The following is a 6,522-nucleotide window of genomic DNA, read 5'->3' on the forward strand; positions in this document are numbered from 1 at the left end:
AGGAGAGAGGTGAAACTACCCATGGAGTGTCGGGGGGCTGAGAACGTGTCTGGGGTCCTTTCACCCCACTGCTGCCTGCCCTTCAGCCCCACAGTTTCACGAAGACCCCTCTGCTCTCCTGCCTGGAACTCCTCTTTTTTTAGAGCAGGAAGCCCAGCCCTGAGCGGCAGTAATTGGGAATCTTTTGTTCTACACAGTCTCTGCCACCCTCCTGGGGTTACAAAGTTACTTTCTACCGCCAGGCACATGGGGTTTGGCCTTTTTCATTTATTTGAACATTTGCAGTTAGAAAGGGAGGGGAGCAGTGGGGTGGGGTGTGGGAGGAGAGAGAGATGTAGACAGGCTGACAGAGGGAGAGACCCACAGGGAGACAGAGAGAGGAACTGAAAGCAAGATCAGAACGCTTGAAGAGAAGAGGCAGGCAGACACGAGGATAAGAAACGGGAAGAGGAAAAGAGCGTAACAGTCAAAGCTTGAGCAGCAGCTGGAGCCTGGAAAAGCAGGAAGGAGACACAGGGCCTGGGGCCAGAGAGGGAGAGGAGGAGGGAGATGCTGGGGAAGAGCAGAGACAGATGCAGAAAAGGAGGAGGACACGGGTGAATCCACGCAAACCGGAGGGAGAGAATGAAAGCACGGGGATGCAGAGTGAGGCGACCCCCCAGTTCCCAGAGTCCTGCGGTCCCCACCTGCGCACAACCAGCCCAGAATGGTAATTACGTGCTGTGCTTTAACAATCTCCAAAGCTCGCTGGTTCCCTGAGAGGGGGAGCTGGGAGGTGTGGAGGGAACCATGCAGAACCTTTGGTGCCGTCACAGAGAGATGAGCCGGGCATGCGGTGGTCCCTCGGGAGCCAGAAGAGAGGCTGGCCAGCTGGGCCGAGGAGAGGCTGGATGGAGAAACCTTGGAGAGAAAGGACCCAGGGAAAAGCAAGCTCAGGAGGGGAGGGAGGGGCATCAAGAGATGGAAAACCCCCTCAGGCTCCCCAACCACACGTCTTGTGGGTGGGGGGGCGTGGATGGTATCTTTCTATCCTGAGGTGAGCAGCCCCTCCCCCAACGCATCATCCTTTCAATTTCATCAGCACTTTCCCTGAACCCTTAAACAAGCCTGCCTCCCAACCAGCTCCACGTAGGGAAACCTGCCTCTTCTTTTCTAGGGCCCTATAAAAACTGAGAACACACCTTCCTTCTGGATAAGGAGACCTGTCCTTTTGTGGCCTGCCTTTCAGCCTGCCTCGTCTCTATGCTCTGCATCTCCAGACCCTCCAGCCAAGATCTGTCGTCAGATGAGGCCTCCAAGTCGGGTCCGGGAAGCCCGGCCTTGGGGTTGTAATCCAGGGGCTCCAACCACTGCTGTCTGCTCCCCTCTTGGGAAAGGTAATGAGCAGGGCCCCATTTTCCTTAGCCTCTCGTCTGCCTAGGTGCTCACCAAGCCCCCCATATCTATACCGTCTTCCTCCCCAGCCAGCCAGCCCCTGTTCAAATGGGGAGAGGAGGCTGGAACATGCTTACAGGGTTCATGACAAGGGGACACAGGGCTATGATGGGAAATCCTTTGCCCAGATGGAGGGCAAAGGGAGGCACTGGTCTCTTGAAGTCCCCCAAGACTAATGAGCCTGAATCTCCATAGACCTAGGGCTTTGCAGCCCTCCATGCCCTAGGGCCCCAGCCTTTTACAGCTTCTCTGAGATTTGGTATGGTCTAGGCACAGTGCAGGAGATGCTCCCGTGCACAGGCTTTCTGTGGGCTCTCCTCTGCCCGCCCCTCCTGTGCATCCCTTTGCATCTTCATGTAGGCAAATACCACCTAGAACCACCCGCCCGGCAACACGAGGGGTGAACACAGATGCTGGCATCCGACAGCATATGTCTATACACCAAACAGATACACGTGCATGCATGTCTGCCTGCAGACGGAAATGCCCGCAAAAGGGAGCATTCAAGCACACAGGCCCCATGTAGGCAGCCAGCCCAGTGCTTCATAAATACAAATTAAATTAAATATGCGCAAGCACACCCGTGGTAAGTCATCAGGCACTGCTCTGCCCACAGCGAGGGTGTTTGGGCTGAGCAGCCTCTGCACAGCTAAGGAGCCTTTGATTTGACAAATAAATTACACTTCTCTCACATTAAAGAAAAGGTTTGAAGATTCGAAGCCTCAGGCCAGGAAGCAGTGACCACCCTGGGGACAGGGGTGGCAGGTCAAGCTCTCCTCACTCTGCTCCTGTCACAGCAGGACTGTCGTCTTCCCTGAGGCCTTGAAGGGTATTGAAAGTCGAGATGGTGGGAGGCTGAGACAGGGTCAGCGGGTCCTACAAGTCTGCTGCCTGGCAGTAGGGGAGGCTTCCCAAAGATCTCCAGGCAAGGTCTCTGAGTGTGGCACCAGGCTGTCTCAGAGGTCCTCTCACCTCCCTTTCAGGCACCTCCTCGTTCTTTCCTTTATAGTGTCCTCCAGAAAGTCTATGAGGCTGACCTCCTCCTGTGTTAAGCTTTCTCATCTTTCTGAGACATTCCTGTACTCAAGAGAAGGAATGCATTGGTGGGACAGGAAAGACATCCAAACAGCACCCTGCTCTGCTGCTCCGTAACCTGTGCTGTCTGGGAGAGGCTGGAGACCAAGGAGATTCAGGACAAGCCCTTCCTCCACACCGCTTGTCACCTTCGTCTCCCGTGTTAATAACGCTGCTCACAGGCCAGCGCTTTGGGGGAAACAAGACATCACTGCTGGGTCTCAAGTCCACTCTCCCAGCCCAGAGTGTTCCTAGGCAGGGGCGGCATCAGAACTACCTGTTGGGTCTCCAGGACACTTCCCAGCCCGTCCTTGCACTCCGGCATACCTGCCAGTCCCTGCCTAAAAGCCTCCCACATTGATTTTAAATGCAGCTAAATCTTCTAAAGTGGGCAATTTTCCGCAAAGGTCACTGCTATTCTCAGAGTGGTCTGCACTGCCTGGTGACCCCAGGAAGGCATTGGAGGTGGTCCCAGAGGGGTGGAGAGGGGAGGGGGAAGGCAGGAGGAGAAAGGCATTCTAGCCTCTAGACCCAACTCCCCCGCAGCCCCTGCACACGCCCACCTGAGCCTCCCTTGTTCCCCTGCATCAAATGCACACTTCACACACAAAGCCGTGGCTCGTCAGAGTCGGGAAGAACCTCAGAGGCCACGCAAAACCCTCCTTTTACAGACAAGAAAACTGAAGCCCAGGGAGGTGACATAACTTGTCTGAGGATGCATCGACAGTCAGGGCCAGAGCTGGGGCCCGAACCTCCTCATGCCCATCCCACTGTTTTTTAGATGTTTACTTCCAAAATACAGCAAGACTCTCCCTGGAGTCCTGAAAGGTGATTATTTATAAATACTCAGCCTCTGTGTCCAGATTATTACCTCTGCTTGGAATACCCTCTCCCCTACTCTCTTTCAAACATTTCTCTCTGGAAGACTTCTATTCATACTCCACCTTGCAGGACAATTGGCTCTGTCCAAAATGTCCCAAATGCTAAAGACCTTTTGATGTGGACCAAATGTCTTATGGATGTTTTGGACAGGATCAAATGTCTGCTAATCCCACTCTGAAGCCCAGTTGAAATGTCACCTGCTCCTTGAATCCTCTCTCCACCCCCATCCAACCTCTACAGATTGACTCGCTCCCTTCTTGGGTCTCCATGGCACTTGCTGTGACTCTGTTGAGCACATAACAACTGGAGTTGACTATTTCCCTGTCTGCTTCTTTCCCTGGGCCACGGGCTCCTTCTGGGGATGGGCGGTATCACAGCAGAGTCTAGCACAGTGTCTGGCCCAATTGACATGACTAACTGAATATCAGTTGTCCATGTCAGTGGAGGGGAAGGATGGTTTGAGGATGGTCCTCAAGACTCGAGGTCAGCTTTCTAGAAATATGACTCAGGCTGCAGGTAGTGACCCTGTGTATTGCTTTCTCTCCAGATATATTTGTAGCTATGAGGACACCCCAAGCCTCACTGCTACAACCAGGGCAGCACGGATCCAGGGAAAGGGCCCCTGCTTCATCCTCCCCTGTTGGGATGGGGTTGAGGCAGAAGTGGCCCATGGCCTGAGCTCCAGGACACTGGTCTGGCCTCGCCGTTCCTAGGAGATGAGCAAGACTATTCTCCTCGCCTCTCCTTCCCCTGGGTGGGTCACTGATGACATACACACCCCGAGCAGCTGTTGGTAAGGCCCGTCCCTTTTGACCACAGGTGCTGCCCAGCTCAGTCCTGAAACAAGAACCCTGGTGGAACATCAGGTTTAGGAGTGGGATTCAGGATCAATTTTGAGTAAGGTTTGAGAGATTAGACTTGGGAGACGGCCTCCCAGCCCTCACGAGGAGTTCCCAGCCTCGTGGAGGAGAAACGGTCCCTGCGCTCAGGGAGCTCCCAGTGGGACCAGGAGACAGAAGGAACATGTGCACAGCGACATCGGGGCCCACTGGACCCATAGGACTGATCTGTGGCTGGAGAGGGTGAGCAGGGGAAGGGTGCCTCCGGAGGAAAAGCGGGGATGTGTGGAGAGAGGATGGGGCTGGGGATTCCCTGGCCTGCCTGCTCACCCTGTGGTGAGCCCAGTGATGTGAATTCTCTCTCTAGAATTTCCTGGTGGCACTCAGTTATATTGCTCTGTGTGTGTCTGTATGTCTGTGTGTGTGTGTGTGTGTGTGTGTGTGTTTCTGTTCGGAAGAACAGGGAGAAGTGGGATGGAAAAGGGACAGGACATTCAGAGATGAGCGGCTAATTTCCTGTTAATGGCTGGTTGCTTGGCAACCCAGCTTCTTTCTGCCTGTTGCCCTCAAAATCGGACTGCGGAATTTTTAATGTTAAAGCGCCTCCCTTGGGAACTCAGTTCTGTGAGAGGCTGGCCCATCACTGCTGGCCCTGCCCTGCTCCACCCTGCTGGGTGACAGGGGACACAAAGTGATAGTACACAAAGACTCGAAGCCACCAATCCACACAGCCTGCCCGAGTGTCTCATTCTGTCTTTCCTGCCATCTCCTCCATGAACAATCGTGTACTCATGCACACACACGTTTATGTAGCACGTGTGCACACACACAAAAATGCACTAGTCTGTGACTCACACGTATATAATAATAATAAACTGCTACTCTATTTGAGTTCCTACCATGTGCCAAGTATTTTGCTAAGAGTTTTGTATTAATTTCCTCTATTATTCTTCCCTTTGGCCTTATGAACCCTATTGTCATCCACATTTTATAAAAGAGGAAACAGGAGAACATGTCCAGGGACCAGAGCACTCATATGGAGATGCTACAGATATCCAACGGGGAGGGGGGACGGCCCTAAAATGACCCCAAGAATGACCTCTACCCGCATTCTTCATTCCTACACCCTACAAGCCCTCTGAGAGTAAGTCCATCTGGAAAGTAAGAGACCCAAGCACAGGGGTCCCTTTCTTCTATTCAAACAGCCATGACCTCGAGGGACGATCCCTCTGCCGTCTTCCACCTGAGTCGGTGGACCTGGGACAGGTGCCAGAGCTGGTTCACACTTTTACGTGGCAGAGATTTAATAGCAAACATCCAGTGTCTCTTTATCAGAATCACGATTTATTTAGAGTGGAAATATGCCACTTAACTAAACAAACAAGCAAACAAACAAACTGACATTTTTAAGCCTTCCTTGCAGATAAGGTTGGCCAGTGAAATGAAAGGGAAGTCTTTGGATGGGGTTTTGAGGAAAGCTTTTGAGAGGGGGCTTCCTCCATGTGGGGGAAAGGGAACCCTTTTGCACTCTTGGTGGGAATGTAAACTTGTGCAGCCACTATGGAAAACGGTGTAGAGGTTCCTCAAAATTAAAAATAGAAGCAACATACCATCCAGCAATCCCACTTCTGAGTATATATCCAAAGGAAATGAAATCACTTTCTTGAAGAGATAACTCTACTCCCATTTCATTGCAGCATTATTCACAATAGCCAAGACGTGGAAATGACCTAAGTGTCTGTCTGTGGGTGACTGGATAAAGAAAATGTGGTAGACACGTATACAGTGGAATATTATTCAGCCCTAAACAGGAAGGAAATCCTGCCATTTGCAACAACATAGATGAAACTGGGGGGCACTATGCTAAGTGAAAAAGCCAGAAAGAGGAAAGATAAACACTGCATGGTGGAATCTAAAAGAAAAAGAAAAAGATAAAGCCAAACTCATAGAAACAGAGATGGTAGTTAAACAGAACTCAGTGAAACAGAGGTGGCTGCCAGGGAATCGGGGGTGGGGGAAACGGGGCCATGTTGGTGAACGGGTACAAACTTTCAGTTGTAAGGTGAATGAGTTCTGAGGACCTAATACACAGCATGGCGACTATAGTTAAGACTGTATTTTGTGCTTGAAATGTGCCAAGAGAGTGCATCTTAAGCATTCTCACTAAAAGAAAAGGGTAACCATGTGGGGATCGATAAGTTAATCAACTTGATTGTGGGAATCATTTCGCAATGTATATGTGTGTCAAATCATCACATTGCACACTTTAAATAAATGACAATTTTGCCAATTA

At 51.5% G+C, this 6,522-nt stretch overlaps 1 long non-coding RNA gene across 1 annotated transcript; it reads left to right on the plus strand.

Moving 5' to 3' along the window:
- The first annotated feature begins 397 nt into the window (after nt 1-397).
- LOC138919702 (uncharacterized) lies at nt 398-5,125 on the plus strand. The gene is made up of 3 exons (XR_011430107.1): nt 398-709; nt 1,157-1,376; nt 2,444-5,125. It is a non-coding gene; the product is annotated as an uncharacterized lncRNA (long non-coding RNA).
- The last annotated feature ends 1,397 nt before the right edge of the window (nt 5,126-6,522 follow it).

Source organism: Equus caballus, chromosome 20 (assembly GCF_041296265.1).
Source record: "Equus caballus isolate H_3958 breed thoroughbred chromosome 20, TB-T2T, whole genome shotgun sequence".
Taxonomy (NCBI): domain Eukaryota; kingdom Metazoa; phylum Chordata; class Mammalia; order Perissodactyla; family Equidae; genus Equus; species Equus caballus.